Source organism: Anolis sagrei, chromosome 2 (genome assembly GCF_037176765.1).
Source record: "Anolis sagrei isolate rAnoSag1 chromosome 2, rAnoSag1.mat, whole genome shotgun sequence".
Lineage (NCBI taxonomy): Eukaryota > Metazoa > Chordata > Lepidosauria > Squamata > Dactyloidae > Anolis > Anolis sagrei.
This window is the reverse complement of record NC_090022.1, coordinates 256,833,404-256,852,816: the sequence shown is the minus strand read 5'-3', so window position 1 is coordinate 256,852,816 and position 19,413 is coordinate 256,833,404. Positions and strand designations below refer to the sequence as shown.

At 38.8% G+C, this 19,413-nt stretch overlaps 1 long non-coding RNA gene across 1 annotated transcript; it reads right to left on the bottom strand.

The window, feature by feature from the left end:
- Window positions 1-4,830: 4,830 nt before the first annotated feature.
- LOC137096438 (uncharacterized) lies at window positions 4,831-19,259 on the bottom strand. Its single transcript, XR_010909475.1, has 3 exons — window positions 18,998-19,259; window positions 9,826-9,913; window positions 4,831-4,896 (listed from the first exon to the last, which is right to left on the bottom strand). It is a non-coding gene; the product is annotated as an uncharacterized lncRNA (long non-coding RNA).
- Between the last annotated feature and the right edge of the window lie 154 nt (window positions 19,260-19,413).

The window sequence follows — 19,413 nt, the reverse complement described above, 5'->3', positions numbered from 1 at the left end:
TACTGCACAGTCCTACTCTATAAATGGTAAAAAGTCTTAATTGTACAATCTTGAGTATCATTTTACTTGTGTTAGAAAATTAATGTAATGAACCAATGGTTACTGCTATCCTTGATTCAGAACTGAAAAGCATTTTGAAAATTCTTCACATGCCTCTTTGTAATGAAACCATTTAGGGTTGGCTTGTTTTTTATTGTTATCTGTGGTAGTTGAATCCTATTCAAATTATTTTGTTTGTTTGTTTGTTTGTTTGTTTGCTGTATTTGTATACCACCTTTCTCAGCCCACAGGTGACTCAATTATATTATATTGCCACCACAACAGTATACCAGCAATTTGTATATGTAACAGCACACTGCAAATAAAAACAAACTAAAAAATCACTGAGCACCAAAAATTCTCCCTCCCTCGCTTTCCTCACCCCCCTCTCATTTTTTTTCTTTCCAAAGAGAGGAAGTGAAAGGGATTTTCAGATAAGTGATGTCATGGGAAGTGTCCAGTGGTTGCCACTGGTGTGATAATAGTGCCTCCACAGCAACAGAGCAGGCAAAATTAGAAAGAACTGGGCTCAGTCAAGGAGATGTGGAATCATATTTCTCCAGTAACTCCAAATACTGAAATAAAAGCTGGGAGAATTTATGTGACAGAGATGGGTTATCTGTTACATAAGGTGTATCTGCTGTGTGTGTGTGTTAGATAAGTTACTCCTCACCTTTGTGTCCTATATCAGGAACCAACCGTGTATGTGTGTGCATGCGCGTGCATGTCAGTGTGTCATGTAAGTATCAGCCGTTTCTCTTCCACCCACTCTTTCCTTCCTTCCTCTCTAATAGCAAATTGTTCCAAAATATCTTGTCAGCAGACCCTTCCTGAATGTGTGACTCACTGCTTCTTGAAGTCCTGTGAACTAATCTTGCTTACTTTGCTCTCACAATGCTCCTAACAATTCCTGTTTGTGAATGAAGTGTCCTTCACAACACATAACTCACACTAATGCTAATGTAATTAAAATAATAGGCTAGAGCCAAATTGCCATTTCCAATAACTGGGGTGTGTATTGCACCGTATCAAAAAAGTAATGTTTACAGACTGCTGTCACACTGTAGTATTTTACTATTTTTGTCTGAATGTATTGTATTGTTATCTTTCCCCTTTAAAACAGAAGGTAAGGAACTCATTGAATAGTTCTATAGTTTCTCTTCACAGTCCCAAGTCTCATTTCTTTATCTTTTCAGTATTTGGCCTATGATGGGAAATAGGTTGCTAATGCTATTTAGTGGTTTGGTCTGCAGTCCACCCTTAATATCTGCAGGTGATACGTTCCATAGTTACCTGAAAGTGTGGACAATATTAACCATATATTTTTACTATATTGGCCCACAAATACTTCTAGGGGAGGGATCTTTTTGGAGCATTGGTAAGTGAAATTGTGGGTATCAAATCCATGGATAAGAGGATTATACTGCATAATTATTGCCTACCTCTTTCTGTTCCCATTTTTTTATTCTGTATTTGATTGTTGTATTTTCACATAGAAGAGTGGGTATACATGTCTGTATCTGAAACACATTTTTGGATGAATAATGTTTGCAAATTACTGGCAGTCCTATAAAATGGAAATAGAAATAGAAATATGAATAAAATATTTTTTGAATACAATATTTGCTCAAAAGTAAGGCAGTGTTATTGGGCTAAAATGTTTCTTTCATTGTTTAAATTTTTAATTTGTCTCCAATGGCTAAAAATATTTCAACAGTAGGTTTGAAGATCAACAATATTGTGTTATTCCTGCTGAAATAACCATGTAAAAAAGCAAAATAGGCCTTTTTAACTTGCAATGGTGGGTTTGAATGTTTGGCTGATATTGATTTAGGGCACTTATTGTTAGTGAACCATACAAAATACTTTCTGTGCTGTTAGTTGAGCATAGTAACCTTAGGGGGAAAGGACAACTCATAGAGCAAGTCATTCTTTTGATGTAAACAGGAGAGGTCAAGACTTTCTAACAGACAGTACTCATTGTGAATACAACTTCAAAGATGAAAGATGCAAGTATATATCTGGACATGCTTTCTCTTCATATCTACAGGGATACCAGAATAGCAGGAGTTGTACATGGCTCCTTTTTTCCTATTGTCCTTCATACATCTGATCCGTGCCAAGGTACATTACAATAACATTATACATTAAGCTGTGAGAGCAATGGGACTTTTCTGTCTCTATCCATCTCCTCCTGCCCAGCCCTTCCCCTTGAGACATTTCTCTCAAGAAGTGCTGTGGGGGCTTTCATTTCCTCAACCAATTCTTTTTGAGCTTATTTATAGAACAAATTGCGATAAAAATAGCTCCTGAGTTGACGCATTGGCTGTTCTCTAGGGTGAGAGCTGACCTGTCCCTTCATGTCATGTGCTCTGCTGGCTGAAACTGGCTGATCTTCTGAAATCGTTTGTGGGAATATTCCCGCACTGTTCCAAAACAGAGTTGTTTTACAATTTATGGCAAGAAGCACTATTTTTAAGGAGTGTTAGTCACAGAGTATGTTACCCTTAGGGTATTTTGCAGGAATTGTTTGATTTCCATCTTAGGGTGTATCTACATTGTAGAATTAATGCAGTTTGATACTACTTTAATTGTCATAGCTCAATGCTATGGGATCCCAGGCATAGTACTTTTACAAGGTCTTTAACCTTCTTTGGGAAAGAATGCTGAGGCTTCACCAAACTACCAATCCCGTGGCTTCATAGCATTGAGCTCTGGAATGTAGGGCCTGTTCAGACAATACCTTTATCCCCGGAGCTTCCAGAGCAAACAGGAGGGTGGCCAGACACCTTTCCCTGTAAACGCGGAGGCAATCACTACAAAAGGCAAAAAATATTGAGATTTCCAGGTGCAGGAATATCACTGTTTTGAGCCAAATACATGCATCTTTGCATATCTGTATGACCTTGCACTCGGAAATCATGGGATTTTTAATCTGGCTTTGTTCTCAGAGTTTAGATGTTTGTTCTTGATGGGTTGGTTCCTAAAAAGAAGTTGACACTTCAGTAGAAGGCAAAAAAATTGTTTGTGTGTTAGAGACTTCATGAAACATGTGGAGGGTTCATTTTCTCTGGCCAGGATAAAGTTGTGCCCCCCTTGTCAATGTTGTACATCTTTTTGCAAGAAGAGCAATCAGGAACAGTCATGTATAACCCAGGAACAGCATCCTGTTATTTGATGCACAAGTACACAACTAAATCTGTCTGGACAGATGGCCAGGCAGCCAGGCTCTAAAAAATGTCAAAAATGACAAAGTTCTGTTCCTGGCTTGAAAGTGTGTGTTCCTGTTTGATTGTGCAGTGCTGACTTGGGCAGAAGTGGTCCTACCCTGTAAACTTTGTGTGGCAGATATTTCATGAAATGTCTGGAGGGAACCATTTCTCTGGCCAGGACAAATAATGGAACTTTTACAGTGATTCACTACAGTGATTCTCCACATTGCTACATATCAGCATCTTGAGGTTTTGAAGTCCCACGGCGACCATCTTGGTAGCCTCTAAATTTCGCAACAAAGCATCAAGTTTGGACAACAGAGGCAGAAATCCCGAGACCTACAGGTCTGTTTGTGGATCTCTTCTGAAGTCCAGGATTTTCTGCCCTGTTTAAAATCCGTGATTTAGTGCTATCTGAAAGCGCCTTCAAAATGGTGTCAAACTGGATTAATCCAACATCCCTAACTTTCCTTGACAATTCTATCAATCAGACTGTCCCTTAAGAGTAAATGGAGCAAGCACATGGTTGAACATAAACTGATAATTGCTTCATCTATGGGTGTTTTGAACAACTGGCTTTCTCCCAGGAGACTTTCTGCATTCTTCATTGTATGTTGCATAATATTAACATCTAGTAGCTGTTCCCATAGCTGGCTCCTGGTGCTGAAATCCAGCGAATACTTACCTGAGAGTAAAGCCCAATGAACTCTATGAGGCCTTCTTCTGAGAGATAAGCTTTTATGCCCCCCCCCCCTTTGAGGCGCAAATATACCATTTACACTGAGGAAAAAACATCAGAAAGCATTAAAAAACAAGTTCTGAGTCCAGAATTTTTATATTCTCATCAAATGTTTTGTTATAGCCAGATTTGGAAATAGTTAGCAAATTAATCAATAGCCAATCACTAATAATGAGCTCATTCTTCTAAAAACAAATGTACAATTGCATTACAATATTATTGTCTTACATTCTGATTGTAATTCAGTGAGGGGCACCTTCACGTCTTTTGTACATTTTAGTTACTTTTATAGTAAAAGTTCAGATGCACTCACCGTTTATTTTGTTTAGTGTTTGGCCCACAATCGGATTGTTGCTGGTACAAAACAACATCCTTCTATACAAGTGCTTTTATGTAGATGTCTTTGCTGACTGGTTCATTTTACTCTTGTGAATGTGAAGCTGAATCAGCACAGTGTATTTCCAAAGATATTTTTGTGTTGCTGTATGGATCAACGTAGTCACAACTAACACTGCTTTTCTTGCTTATCTTCTATATGCAAAGGGGTGAATTTTGGGTTATTAACTATGATGAAACTATGAGTTTTCTCCTTCCTATTCTCATGATGTTTCTTCATTTCCTGTAAGCACAAGTGTTAAACTATATTAATTGGCTCACTCCTTCTTCTTTATTGCATGGGTACCTCAGTTGATGTCAGCACAGGGTGCCTGTGATGGCCAAGATCTCAGTGGCCAGCTTGGAGTGGAGATTATGACATGGATGGTGAGGTGATGGTACAGTGGGGGCCATGCAGTCTTGGCCATAGAAGATTCAAGATGGTCCATATGGCAGCCTCCAGGTTCAGCAGATTTATGGTCAGTGTATAAATGGCCCAAGAAGACTTCCTAGCTTTATTTCCAGTAGAATCTAAATGAAGGTGTAAGGAAAAGGTTTTTACAGGTATTTTCTTTGCAATAATTTATATTTGAGTCCAAAACAGAGGGTTATGAAAAAAAACCCTCTTATAACTTTTTCAGCATCCTACACATTTTATTCAAAGTTTTTGAGGTACTGCTTATTCTGGAGCAGAGCGGAACTGTGATATAATAACAGCATTTTAAGTAGATTTCCTTACCGTTTTTTAAAAAAAAGATTGTGTGTTGTTCTTGAATATTATTGCCGGATATGACATAACTGGGCACACTGTGATACCATTATTTTAGGCTTCATGTGTGTGTGTGTGTTTGTATGTGTCAGTAACAATAAAGAATTGTGTTCCTTATTTATGGTAATCCTATATGGTGGATCTGTAATTGGTTAAATGGACGAACCCAGAGGGTGCTCACTAATGCTTCCTCTTCATCTTGGAAAGAAGTGATGAGCGGAGTGCCGCAGGGTTCCGTCCTGGGCCCGGTCCTGTTCAACATTTTTATTAATGACTTAGATGAAGGGTTAGAAGGCAGGATCATCAAGTTTGCAGACAACACCAAATTGGGAGGGATAGCCAATACTCCAGAGGACAGGAGCAGGATTCAAAACGATCTTGACAGATTAGAGAGATGGGTCAAAACTAACAAAATGAAGTTTAACAGTGACAAATGCAAGATACTCCACTTTGGCAGGAAAAATGAAATGCAAAGATATAGAATGGGGGATGCCTGGCTCGAGAGCAGTACATGTGAAAAGGATCTTGGAGTCCTCATGTACAACAAGTTAAACATGAGCCAACAATGTGATGTGGCGGCAAAAAAAGCCAATGGGATTTTGGCCTGCATTAATAGGAGCATAGTGTCTAGATCTAGGGAAGTAATGCTACCCCTCTATTCAACACTGGCGCGGCTGGCGGGGACGAGAGACAGGGCCTTCTCGGTGGTGGCCCCTTCCCACGGACATCAGATTGGCCCCCTCATTGATGGTATTCCGGAGGAAAGTGAAAACCTGGTTATTTAAACAGGCGTTTGAATAAGCCGTGCAATGAATTTCAGGAAATGGAACTACGACTGACGAGTTTGGATCATGATTCTAGTTATGAGACACCACTGAATGTTTATTACTGTTAAATTGCTTAATTTGTTTCTGTGCTAACTGTTTTTAAGTACCTTGTTGATGCCGCATTGAATTTTTGCCTTGATTGTTCGCCTTGTTTTTGCTTGTTGTAAACCGCTATGAGTCGCCTTAGGGCTGAGAATGGCGGTATACAAATGAAGTAAATAAATAAATAAATAAATAAATATTCTGCTCTGGTTAGACCACACCTGGAATATTGTGTCCAATTCTGGGCACCACAATTCAAGAGAGATATTGACAAGCTGGAATGTGTCCAGAGGAGGGCGACTAAAATGATCAAGGGTCTGGAGAACAAACCCTATGAGGAGTGGCTTAAGGAGCTGGGCATGTTTAGCCTGAAGAAGAGAAGGCTGAGAGGAGATATGATAGCCATGTATAAATATGTGTGAGGAAGCCACAGGGAGGAGGGAGCAAGTTTGTTTTCTGCTTCCTTGGAGACTAGGACGCGGAACAATGGCTTCAAACTTCAAGAAAGGAGATTCCATCTGAACATGAGGAAGAACTTCCTGACTGTGAGAGCCGTTCAGCAGTGGAACTCTCTGCCCCGGAGTGTGGTGGAGGCTCCTCCTTTGGAAGCTTTTAAACAGAGGCTGGATGGCCATCTGTCAGGGGTGATTTGAATGCAATATTCCTGCTTCTTGGCAGGGGGTTGGACTGGATGGCCCATGAGGTCTCTTCCAACTCTTTGATTCTATGATATGTTTTTAAAAATGTTAATTTAGACTACTTTGTGGGTCAGTAGCTTCAATTTTTCAATTTTTAACTAAAAACGTTTAAAATAATGTTCCAGTATCTGATTATATGGGCAGTCCCCAAGTTATGAGCAAGATAGGCTCTGTAAGTTTGTTCTTAAGTCAGGACAGGTACAGTTTAAGTGTAACTCCAGTCATAGATAGATAGAGAGAGGGGGGGGGAGAGGGGGAGAAGGAGGGAGGAGAGAGAGGGAGAGAGCATGCACTTTGGAAGGGTGAACACCCACCCCTGTGGTGTTTGTTTTGCTGTCTGTGCCCCTGTTCAGAAGATTTCACTTCATTCTCTGTCCCTGTGAGAATTAGATTTTGAAAAATCTGGCTTGTTGTGATGAGAAAGCTTCCATGGAGACAACTTTTCCCCATGATAACTCTTCCAGGAGTGAATTTCCTTTCCAAGGGGTACATTTCTATTACCCCCTGTTGTCTCACCCTCATTCTGACGTATGAATCATTTGTAACTTGGGACTGCCTGTATAGTCCAGATTTCATCTTAGATGGATCTTTGCTTCATCTTTTATCAAGTTGTAGACAGCCTGCTGAGAGGTGGTTGAATTTTGTTGTTGTTGCATGAATAGTCTGCCACTCCACAATTCTTTCCTTGCTCCCATCATACAAGCAAGTTGCATTAGTCACACATAGATAGACATATAGTTAAGAATAGTTGACTTTTCAGTACTATTCACTGATTATATGTCCCTGCACTGCCAAGAAAATGTCTGTATTTATGAACAAGCATGAACTTTATTCTTCTATAATTTCCACCCTTTTGAATCAAGTTTGTCTCCTTCTTTAGGAGAGGTCTCTTCTTTAGAGTACACCCTGCCTGATGTATTTCATAAACTGATATGAATTTGATCTTCCTCACCTTATCATTTGCTTTCAAGCCAATGATGTTTTAGCTTTGATAGCAGCAGGTGGTAATCCAATGTGACTTGGATTTCCTAAAGCAATAACTTTTGGCAGATTCACTCTTCAATGTGAAGAAGCATTTCTAATTTTGGCTACATTCTTAGAGAGAGCCATAAATATAGAAAGCCTAATGGACAATGAAATAAAAAATGTTACATTGAATGAACCCCATTTGTTCTGTTTACTAAAAATAGTTAAGAGAACAAAAGAGTGAGACCAAATATTAGAGAAGACTTGTTATCTATGCCCTAAGTATAGCCCCAGCTATTCGCAAATAAGAATATATGACTTCAAAAGGGATTGTGACACAGGCTTTTTGATTTAACTATCATTTTCTGAATAATTGGCAGCCAAATAATGAACAATCAAAATTTCCCCAAACAATGTGCAAGCTGCTGGGTCTGCCCAAAGTCTTCATCAGTGTAGCTAACATCACAAGGACTAAGGATCTTTTTCATTTGAAATGTATTTATTTATCATGTCAGAAGCGAATTGAGGATACTGTAATGTATTTAAAAACACAAACAAAGTTAAAAACTTGGCATTATACTAAATGCCCTCCCACCAGTACCTGGCCACTTGGAGTGCCTTTGGTGTTGCTGTAAGACGGTCCTCCATTGTACATGTGGCAGCGCTCAGACTGCATTGTAATAGGTGGTCTGTGGTTTACTCTTCTCTGCACTCACATGTTGTGTTCTCAACTGAATTTGGAAGGCTGCCAAAATCCTGGATTTGGGGGCCTACCAAAATCTGGATACTGAAAACAGAATGGGGTTTAACCAAATTGCACACCCCTAGCATTTGATGTTGCAGCATCTGACAGAGCTAACCAAAGAGGCCAGGGGATATTCAAAGTGAAGCACAGGCCCATTTCCTGCTTCTTGGCAGAGGGTTGGACTGGATGGCCCATGAGGTCTCTTCCAACTCTATGATTCTATAATTTGGCTGACACTCTAGAAAGCCATATGGACTGCTCACCTGTTGCACCAAATACTACATTGGGAGAGAAGCTGCCATACTTCCAAGTTACCCAATGCTTCAGGGCTTGGCATCTTTTTGAAAGGATCAGGCTGCACAGATGTGAGGAATAGAGTAATAGTTTGATCAGAAGAAAGATTATGTTAAGCCCTAAATTTCATGTGCCCTTTGAGTTTTGAAGTTTTTTCCCCACAAAACTGAAGATTTTTGCTTGTAATGCTGTTGATAAAAAAAAAAAACAATGGTCCCTTTGCTCTTTATTGGACCCTCCTTATTAAATTCTCTTATACACCTATGAAAGTCTTGGATATGTTGATTTTTGCAATTGATATTCTAATCTCCTGACATGCCAACAATAGCTTTTGTACCTTTTTACTTGTCTTTCCCTGCCCTATCTCAGAGATCTGAATCATTTACTCATTTGAGCCTTGGAGATTTTGACCTGCCCTCAGTTCATCCTTCCCTTATGTTTTTTCCCCTCTTCATCCATGTTTCCACCTCACTTTCTGCTTTTATTGGAGAAAATGTTGAAAGTGCTCATGGCTCTTGGATACAGGATGATAGACAGAGTAGCTATGGAGAAGTAGGTGTATAAACACAAGGATGATGGAAGGAGTAGGTGTGCAAACCCAAGATAAGTAAAAACTTAACCACACAATTACACATGAAGAATATACTGTGAGAGCACTTTTTCATGTTTTACCCATCTTCTCTCCAGTAAAACTCCATAGAGAATTAAAAAACATGATGCCATTTTGGAATGTTTAGAATTTATCAACACCTTAAAAATACATTATCATCATAGTTGGCACCATTGATAGGTTGTTACATATTCATTCCTTCGGTTTCATCAGGATGTCTCTGAATTTGACTGAAGTTAAAGAGCTGTGTCTGCATTTTCTAGATGTTCAACATGGCCTTTATTTATTTGAACCAGGCCCTCTTGGCAGATGGACAACTATCTGAAAAATTTGATAAAAGGAAAGTGAATGTGTGGGTGGGTGTTATGGCATATACTAGGAGATTATGTCGTTTAACTGACAGAGAGGTCTGCTGTTGGAAGACAGTATGGTTATTATTATCAATCATCTCATTGGCTTCAGAAGTGACATTTGCTATGCTGTTGTCTTTTAGAGAATTGCCCACTCACCATGTTTGTATTTGTGCCTGCATGGGCCTGTCTGGGTACATCTCTTTCCATATACTTGGCAGGAGGAAGTATTGACACTGGGCTTAAACTGTAAAAAGAACAATGACACTATTTTAATTTGCAGCTGTGACTGGAGATTCAGTGATCTCAAAAGAACATGGAAGCAGGAGTGTGCATTGGGCTTCACATTTCTACTATAAGAAAGCACAGCTCCATGTGTTGTCAGAAAAGAAAACTTAAGGTTCCATTGCCCCCAACTTCTTTAACTTTCTGAAGGCAAGTTTGAAAAACGCAGATTTGCAATCTTAAACAGGTAAGATGTCATACAGTTAAATATAAATACAGTTAATTCAAAGCATGTATTAAACATGAACTCACAAGAAATGTAAATTATCTCATTCTCAGTTTTCTTTTCATGGGCGCAGATTCAGAATTTGGTCTCCTCCTACTGCCCCCTTCTCTCACTGTTTTGATTTCAAGGAAGATATGTAAACTAACTTTTGGAATCATTTGTTGTGAACACAGGTATCTTTTCATGTCTCAGTAATGTAGGTTAATTACTGGATTGCATTTGTGAAAAGCACTTATAATGACTTCATGTTCAGTCCCTTTGTGGCCTCATAGTTCTCATTAAATTAACTGAGGTTCCATTGCCTTTCAGTGGTTCTTATTCAGATTCCAAATCCAATACCTTTGGCTTAATGGCTGGTGGAGTGGGCTGTTGCCTACTAGGAAAATGATTGTGCTGAGCCATTTGGTTTCTAATGCTGCACAGACACAATAAAAATCAACAACCCCTACACTTTTCATAATTATCCTACTCACTGTAGTCTTGGCAGTATGGCTGCAGTTCACTTTCTGCTGAACCAAAATAGCTACTGTAGGTGGGCTCCAATATGTTGAAGTAGAATGTGGAGGGTCACAGCATTTCAAGTTCTAATTTTATATTGTTATTTTGAGATTTGTGTGGTTCTCCAAACACTTTCACTGTGGGGGTGGCAAGGAGTTAAAGAGAACAGATTGTATGTTCAAAAGAATAATAGTTGTGATTCATATTGGAAATGGGAATGTAGTATTTTGTTTTAATTTTTAATTTTTTTTTACTCAAGACAGCAGACAAAACACAGAAGGAATCACTGGGACTCAGATTCTGCATGGTGCATGAATCATAATGCTATCATTTAGCCCATAATAAACACTGTCAGAAATTTCTGCAACATAAAGCCAGACACCAATTGCTCTAAAAAGAAGCATGAGGAAACAATTACTATAAGTAAAGCAAGAACTGGAATAATAAAAGCAACCTATTTACATATGTATAATCAAAAGGGATATTAAGTGACCACCAATTCCAAACATCATATCATACTGGAAAAGAAAATTCTAATGTTGGCTAGTGGCATTGAAAAACCATGGGTTGTTTGCTGGAAATTCTAGTCAGAAACTATAGTTTGAACTGGATTTGTGGTGACTGTATGTGTATGGTGCTTCCTTACGTACTGTGGTCTCTGGGTACATTCCAGGCATGCCTTACTATCCTCTCCTTCCAATCCAAGGCTTGAGTGGGTTTCTTAGCTTGTGTTGAAAAAGACAGTAAAGTAAAGTGAAAGTCAGGAGGAAGATTGGAAGATTAATCCATTCAATTAAGCTGGGTTTGCAGGGATCTGTGAAGTAGGCATTATTTCCCAACCAACTGAAGGACCGAATGTTCATTGCTCATCTGTCTCTAGTTAGAGTTCTTTAGACTTTACCACTTGGTTCATCTGAGCTTTCAAGGTTGCACAAAACAATATTGTCCAGTAAGCAGGTCAAGATAAATTTTCCCCTTATGAACCTCATGCTTGGATTTTCGGGAAATGTATCTGATTTGGATATCATTTTTTATCTGTTTTGGATATCAGTTAAGTAACCAATTTAGTTTATGCAAATGCATATTTTGGGTGGAGGAGCATTATATCAAATAAACATTCCGGTCCGGGCATTTTATCTTTCATAGGCATCACATAATCTGGGTATGCTGCTTCTATATGTATTTTAATCTTTTAAGCGTATTGTGCAAATAATCTCTAAAAATAAGCGTTTTTCATGCTACTTGAAGTACATTACTATGGTATTTAAAGTATATGGTAGTGGTAAGAAACATCTTCTGAAACAATATTGACATCAGAGCTCATGTTTCTTTTGTTATGGCACATCTTATAAGGCAGTTCCATATATTATAGTGTTGGGTGGCATTTCAGCTTTTCCAGTGTACTGCATACAGGCATGTAGCCGGGGGGGGGGGGGGGGGGGGCTTGAGGGGCTTCAGCCCCCCACCCCCGAAATTCTCATGGTGGTTCGCGAAAAGGCCTTACTGGTGCATTATTTAAACTGTTATGTTTATTCATATCATGATCTGATTACCATACTCAATATATCCCATATGCATGGGGGTATTGGGGTAACAATACAAAAGGTTTGCTAGGCTAGAACCTCTTTCACTCAGACTCAGCCCCCCCCCCGAAACTCAGCCCCCCCAACCCCCCTGAAAATTTTTTAGCCCCCCCCCCCCCGAAACGAAATCCTGGCTATGGGCCTGACTGCATATCTGTAAGGCATCTAGTTTCATATAAAATAAATTTCAGATACTTTTGAACTTAGTTCAGCATTATAGTGCACTTAGATACATTGCACTTATTCAGCATAGCTATTATTACAGACAGTAAAAACTTTTAGTTCTGTAAAGTGCTTGTTAAGAAAAAAATGAATTTAGTATCACATTAATGTCAGTGGTAGGATGATGCTCTGGTCCATACAGTTTCATCCTGTTTTAGCTCAGTTTAAAGATGGCCTCAACGTGTTATCCATTCAGTCTTCCTAAAAGTGACTTTCCAGATTCTGTGCCAGGATGAAAAAACCTATCTTATATCTGCCTCCCATGTAGTTTTTTGAGAGCTGAGTTTTTCAGGAAAAAACCCCCAAGAAAGTCTTTTGGGGGGAATTTTTAAAAAATGGAAATAAAGAATTTTTTTTAAGTGACCAGGATGAATGTGTGTGTGTGTGTGTGTGAAATATCCAGGATGTGAATATGAACTAGATATCTATATTAATATGAAGTGACCAGAAAAGCTATTTCTTTGGAAGCCATGCCCACAAAATACATGTTTGCGTATGACTAAAGAAATAAAATGTTTTATCTATTGAAGTATGAATAATGAATATTTTCCAGTCTCAGAACATAAGTTTTTTGCAACAGTAAGAATATGAAACCAAGCCATGTGGGCTATAAATTAAATTCCAAGTATCAAGAATATAACTTAAAAGTACACATGCATCTATAAATACCAAATCTTTTTCTCATAAAAATATATACATTGCAATGTATCTAGACAGTTGGATAAATATCTGTTTCGCATAGTACTCCTCTTTCAATATCTAGTGAGGTTGCATGCCCATACTTATAAAAGTCACCCAAATGTTACAGGCAGGCCTATAGCCAGAATTTTGATTTTCTTTGGGGGAGGGGGCTGAAGTTTGATTCAGGGGGGGCTGCAGATCTACCCTAGCAAACCTTTTATATTGTTATTCCAATACCCCCATGCATATGGGATATATTGAGTATGGTGATCAGATCATGATATAAATAAACATAACAGTTCAAATAATGTACCAGTAAGCCCTTCTCATGGACCACCCTGAGAATTTGGGGGGGGGAGGTGAAGCCCCTGTAGCCACACCACCACCCCCACCCCCTCAGCCACATGCCTGGTTACAGGGATACTTCAGTAGTTCCTCATTGCTAGCATCCCTAGAGGAAATTAAGCAGAGTTCAGTTTGAAAGGCAACCTCAACATTTGCATGTGTATGCTATTGGTGCCATGAAATGAAGAGACAAGAAAAAGCTGTATTTAGAATAAACCAATCAGAATGAACCTCTTTGCATTTTTGTCTCTTTCTAATGTTCAGATGCCATTTTAAAATGTGTAGTAAAAAAAAAGATGTTCTTCAGAGAGCTTTGTCAAATCTATGTCTCAGACTCGCTGGTGAGAGCACATTACAAAGATGAATGTATGGCTGTGGCTATTTTAAAAACTCATCCTTTCTTACTTGCTCAGTTCACCTGTAAGGAAAAATAATATTAGAGGCATCTGTCATCATCATTCTGTACTCCTCTTTAAGGATTCAGCACACAGTAACACTGTCATGAGTATATTTTGCATGGTAGTGGACCAGAAAGCCATGATCCAGGATTTCAACATCTTCCAAATACTTTTCTAATTGACTGTTGTGTTTGTCCGGCTTGAGTTGGCAGTCAAATGGACATTCTCAGACATGGTGATGAGTCATTTGACATAGCAGGAGTCAAGGATGGAGCCTGCCAATTGGTTGCTCGGTCACAAGATTATCCTGGTTGCTATTTAAATCATCAGCATATCTGCAGTATTTTTAAATCATGGTTCAGGAAGAAAGACATTGGAGGAGGAAAATGTTGATACCCTCCTCCTTTCCTGGGCTAATGTTGGATTTGCAGTGTTTACAAACAGCTGTTACAACAGCCCAAAGCCTCACAGAAAAAATGTGACACATCTAAGAATCTGACAGTCAAACTCTAGCATTTGTTCAGATGGTACCCTTCTATGGTTTATGGTAATAGGAGCTCGGTAGCTGTGGTATTTATCACGATAACAGCTGTGTCCATGGTAGTGGCAGCAGCTGTGCTCTTCCTTGGTTTTCAGCTTACGACAGAGCACATCAAGATGTAGGAATTTTTGTTCGTGTCGGGTGCAGCGTTCATGGTAAAGCTAAGCTGTCCTCCTAGCAACGGTTAATTCATATTTAACAGGTCTAAATGTATCTCAATATCACTTCTGCTGTTCTCAATTAAATGACATGCAAAGTGAGAAGCAGGGCCAATTCAAGACATTTTGCTCCCTGAGACTGAGCAGCAAATGGCATTATCCACCCACACAGGCTAAGGTATATAATACTTAAAGTTAGCCAAGTTATTGTAGCACATGGGGTTTAAAAATGCCAGAAGCACCTCTCCCCATCTTGCAAAGCAAAAAGAGAGAAAGTGGGATGGGTGGGAGGGAATTAACAAATTAAATAACTAACAACCATCTGCCACATTATTTGGACTACTATAGTGCATAATGCATAGAACTGCCTTTGAGAAGTGTCTGCAAACAGCAAAGGGCCTAGAATGCAATAGCCAGATTGCCGACTGGACTTGGTTTCAGGAGAAAATAAACTCATTGGTATGGCAACTTTACCAATCTGTTTCCAGGGGTAGTTAAAAGTGCTGGTTGTGACCTATTAAGATCTATACCACTTTAGTCCACATTATATTGATTAATTGATTTCATTTATTTTTTCATTTACCCCTGCTTACCTTCTGGTGGCAGGCTAAGGCAGGCTTTTAAAGAGGAAAGGTTTTATGATCGAGCCAGGGGATGCTGTGTCTTATGTAATTTAATAGGTTTTGAAATGGTTTTATTGGTTTTAACTACAGTAGAACCTTGACTTAAGAGTGTCCCAACTTAAAAGCATTTTAAATTAAGAGTCGTAGCTTAGTCCGGGTCTCACTTTGACATACAAGCAGCATTTTGAGTTAAGAGCTAGAACCAGAGGAAGTGCTAGCGTGAGAATACAGGACTTTAGGTCTTCAAGGGAGCAGCCTCTGTGCCTTGTGCCTCCATGCCTTGTGCTCTTGTCCACTTTGGAAGATTGTTGTCTTCTTTGCTCTTGTCCACTTTGAGAAACTTTGGGTTAGTTGATTTTGTGTGGTTTTTATTCCTGATATGTTTGGCTTCATGAAGAGAGAAGGAAAGAGAGAGTAAGAGAGGGAGGGAGGGAGGGAGGCTAGAATGAGTACAGTATGAAGAAAACAATGCTTCTACATCTTCACTTTGTGCTTTGTGCTTCCTTGCCACAATTTTGTGCTTCTACCATTGTGCCACAACTTTGTACTTATACCATTTTAAAGTGGATCATTCTTTTTTTATTCTTCCATGCGAATGTGCAGTTTTTGCCTTGCTGTTATACTGGCCAACACACATTTTGTTGCCTCAAATGTGCTTCCTTGCCACAATTTTGTGCTTTTACCATTGTGCTACAACTTTGTGCTTCTACTATTATTGAGTTGATCTTTCTTTTTTATTTTTCCAAGTGAATATGCATTTATACATTATTTGTTATTTATAAAATACATTTTCTCATTTAAAAAGACATAACAAAAGGGGGAAACTTTGGAGGGCTGGAATCGATTAATACCATTTCAATGGGAAATTCATTTTGAGTTAAGAGCAATTTGAGTTAAGAGCTCAACACAATAAATTAATCTCTTAATTCAAGTTATCACTGTATGTATTTTAATTGCTTTTATGTTTAATTATATTTTAATATTTATATGCTTAGGGTTTTAATTTACATATTGTATGGTTTGCAGCATTGAGTTTCTTTTGGGAGTGAAAAAGTTGGATATTGCTATTGCTACTACTACTACTAATATAGCCCACCTTTCTCACTATAATGAGATTCAAGGTGTCAAACAACATATGTTATACAGTACAAATGGAAACCTATAGAAAAAGAATAAATATAAGATGTTTAAAAACAATGTTTGAAATTAAAATATTGAAGTATTAAAATACATTAAAAGACTCTATATAAATCTTTAAAAGAGCACCAAGTAGCATTAAAGGCCCAACTTGAGTCAGTTTGTAAAAGCCTGATGGCACAAAAATGCTTTAAACTGCCAATGGAAGGAGATCAAGGACGGGTCATTGTTGGTCTGGGAGCAATCACCAAGAAGGCTCTCTTCCTTGTTACCACCCAACAAGCCTGATACCCCACTTTTCTCTCAAAACAAAGCACATGAGTTATATAATTGTAAAAAAAAGTTTAAATAAAATTAAATAAACTGCCATATTAGAGCACCAATATTTTAAAGTAATGTATCACTACCCAAAAGATTATTATCTCCTCACATGAAATATCCAAAGTTTGATAATCTCTAGAGGAGATAGGGAGAGTAGGAATGGAAATGTTCAGTTTTCCCACTCCCTGACAAATGTTGAGGAAAATGTTGAGGTGTTTCTTCTTGTAGTGTCAAAACATGAAGAGCTTTTTATCTGACAAAGGACAGAAAACTCACTGTAATATTTAAATGTTTTCTTTTTCAAGGAGTTCACACAGTTTTACTCAGAACTGTACACCTTTATGAAGAACTACAGTTCTAGGTCTGACTAGCCATGATACTTTAACTTTGCAGAACATTTTGAGAAAGGAGAACAAGATAACACAGAAATTGATGGATTAAATACCAGGAATTAATTAATAAGGGTGTATTGCATACTGGAGTTTGGGGGTTAGTCCTGAGACAAGGTGTGCAGCACAAATCACCATTAATCCCTTTTCATGCTCTAGTCTAAGGCAATACCCCTAAACAGTAATAATTATTTATACCCTGCCACCATGAGCTTTCTGGACTCTTAAGACCACATCACATGAAGTTGCCTAATGTGGATGACAGTGGGTGGATTTTCCAGGCAATGTGGTGAGCCTGGCAGGCAGTGGGGGAATCCATCACCCTCTGCCTCGCATGACAGTGGGGATGAAATTTTGCTTATTAAAATTTGAGGGGTCCCAAAGTTGAAACAGACATGTTTTTTTAAAAAAAATCTGAACATGACAGGAAATGACTTTCCGTGAGGAGAAATTATACTTTCACTCTCTGCTGATTCCGCTAGTGCAAGCTGCTAGCAGTTGGGATGTGTTGAAAATGGTGCTTAGACCATTGGCATAGCCTCACTCCTGCAGTACGTAGATATAGGAGGGTTGGTTTAAGGGTCCAAAATAATACAGCTTTTAAAAAGAAAGCCATGCTGGTTGTCTGTATCCACCATATAGATGCATTATATTTAATACAAGCTGAGTCTCTCTTGTAAATCCAAAATACTCCAAAACCTACAACGTTTTGCTGCCAGCCATTAACTTCCATCTTTGGAGAAGGGGGGCTAGTCATTGCCCAGTACTTTTCTTTCCCTCAAGGATCCCTGATGGGGAAAAGAAAAGAGAGGGAAGGAGGGGAGGCATCTGCTTACATAAAACCCTTGTAAAGAGCAGGAGCACCAGGCATTTATGTCCTCACCTTCCACTGTACTAATGGTGGTGTACAGCAAGGTGGATGCCCTGGAAATGGCAGTGAAAGCAAGTGTAAAGTGACCCAATTGGCCACCATTTGTATCAAGCTCCAAGAGAATGAAAAAGACTAATAGCTGGGGGTGGGAGGAGCAATTTCCCCCTCCATTCTAGACTATTTTACAAAGGGTGAAAAAGAAGTCAGAGAAGTATCAATTTTTACAGGGCTCTTGTGTAAGCAGAGTCCTTCCTCCTGTCCTCTTTTCTCATTCAGCCATCAGGCGTCTGACAGTGGTGTAGTGTGGATTCCATGGTATGGAGTGAGCCTCCTTTCTCCCCTATATCACATTCAGTTTGTGCAGATACATGGGGAAATCTGAAAATGTCCCAAGCACTTTGAAGGGAGACTCAACTGCCCCGTATATCATATTAATTTCAAAGCAAAGGCACCAATCAATAAGGTTATTTTTTCAACCTATATGTCACCCTTATAATTCTTCTGTGCATGTATCTTCAGAAGCAAATCTCTGTCCTATGGAATTTACTCCTAGGAAAACATATATATGATTGCAAACTAAAACCTGTCTATTATCTCAGTACAGGTAGTCCCCGACTTAAAAACATCTAACTATGACTCATAGTTAAGAATAGGGGTGAGACAACTGGAAGTGAGTGGAATCTACCCTTAGGAAGGAAAATTCACACTTGAAAGAGTTATCGGGGGGGGGGGGGGGGGGGAGATGTCTCCACTGAACCTTTATCGCCAGTCCTTGTTTCAACAACAAGCTGTTTTTTTTAATCCAGTTATCACAGGACAAAAAGCAAGGGGAAATCTTCTGAACAGGGGCACATACAGCAAAACCATTTCCACAGGGGTGTTAACCCTTCCATAGGGTATCCAAAGCTTTTAAAAAATGGCTGGAGTTACACTTAAAAATGTACAGTACCTATTTTGATTTACATGCAAATTCAAGTTAAGAACCAGCCTACAGAACATATCTTGTTCCTAACTTAGGAACTACCTGTATATATACACAGAGGAATACATTACCTTTCTGTCATTGAGAAAATCTTCAAAAAATCAGCTGAATGATTATTTGGCACAAGATCACAAAGGAGAAAATTCACCAATTTTCTTTAAGGAAGCTCTTTTTCTGTGATTCCATGGAAAAGGAACTGCTGACATCAATTCCTCGTACTCTTGAGTGATTGGTTGCTTTCCTTTTGGATGGAGACTATGAGTTAATAACTAGTAAAGACAAAATAAGTCTCTCAAAATGTACTGAAATCATTAAATAACATATGGTAGTTCCCTCCTCCTCCTTCTCTGTCTTTTTTAAAAATGGGATCGGCTGTTAAGATCTAGCCCTGAAGGTCACATGCTTTATATAGCCCTTATGTTTTTGTGTGTGCAGTTCTACCGAAATCCTAGAACTTTTCTAGCAAGTGCAAAGATGATGCTTAGCA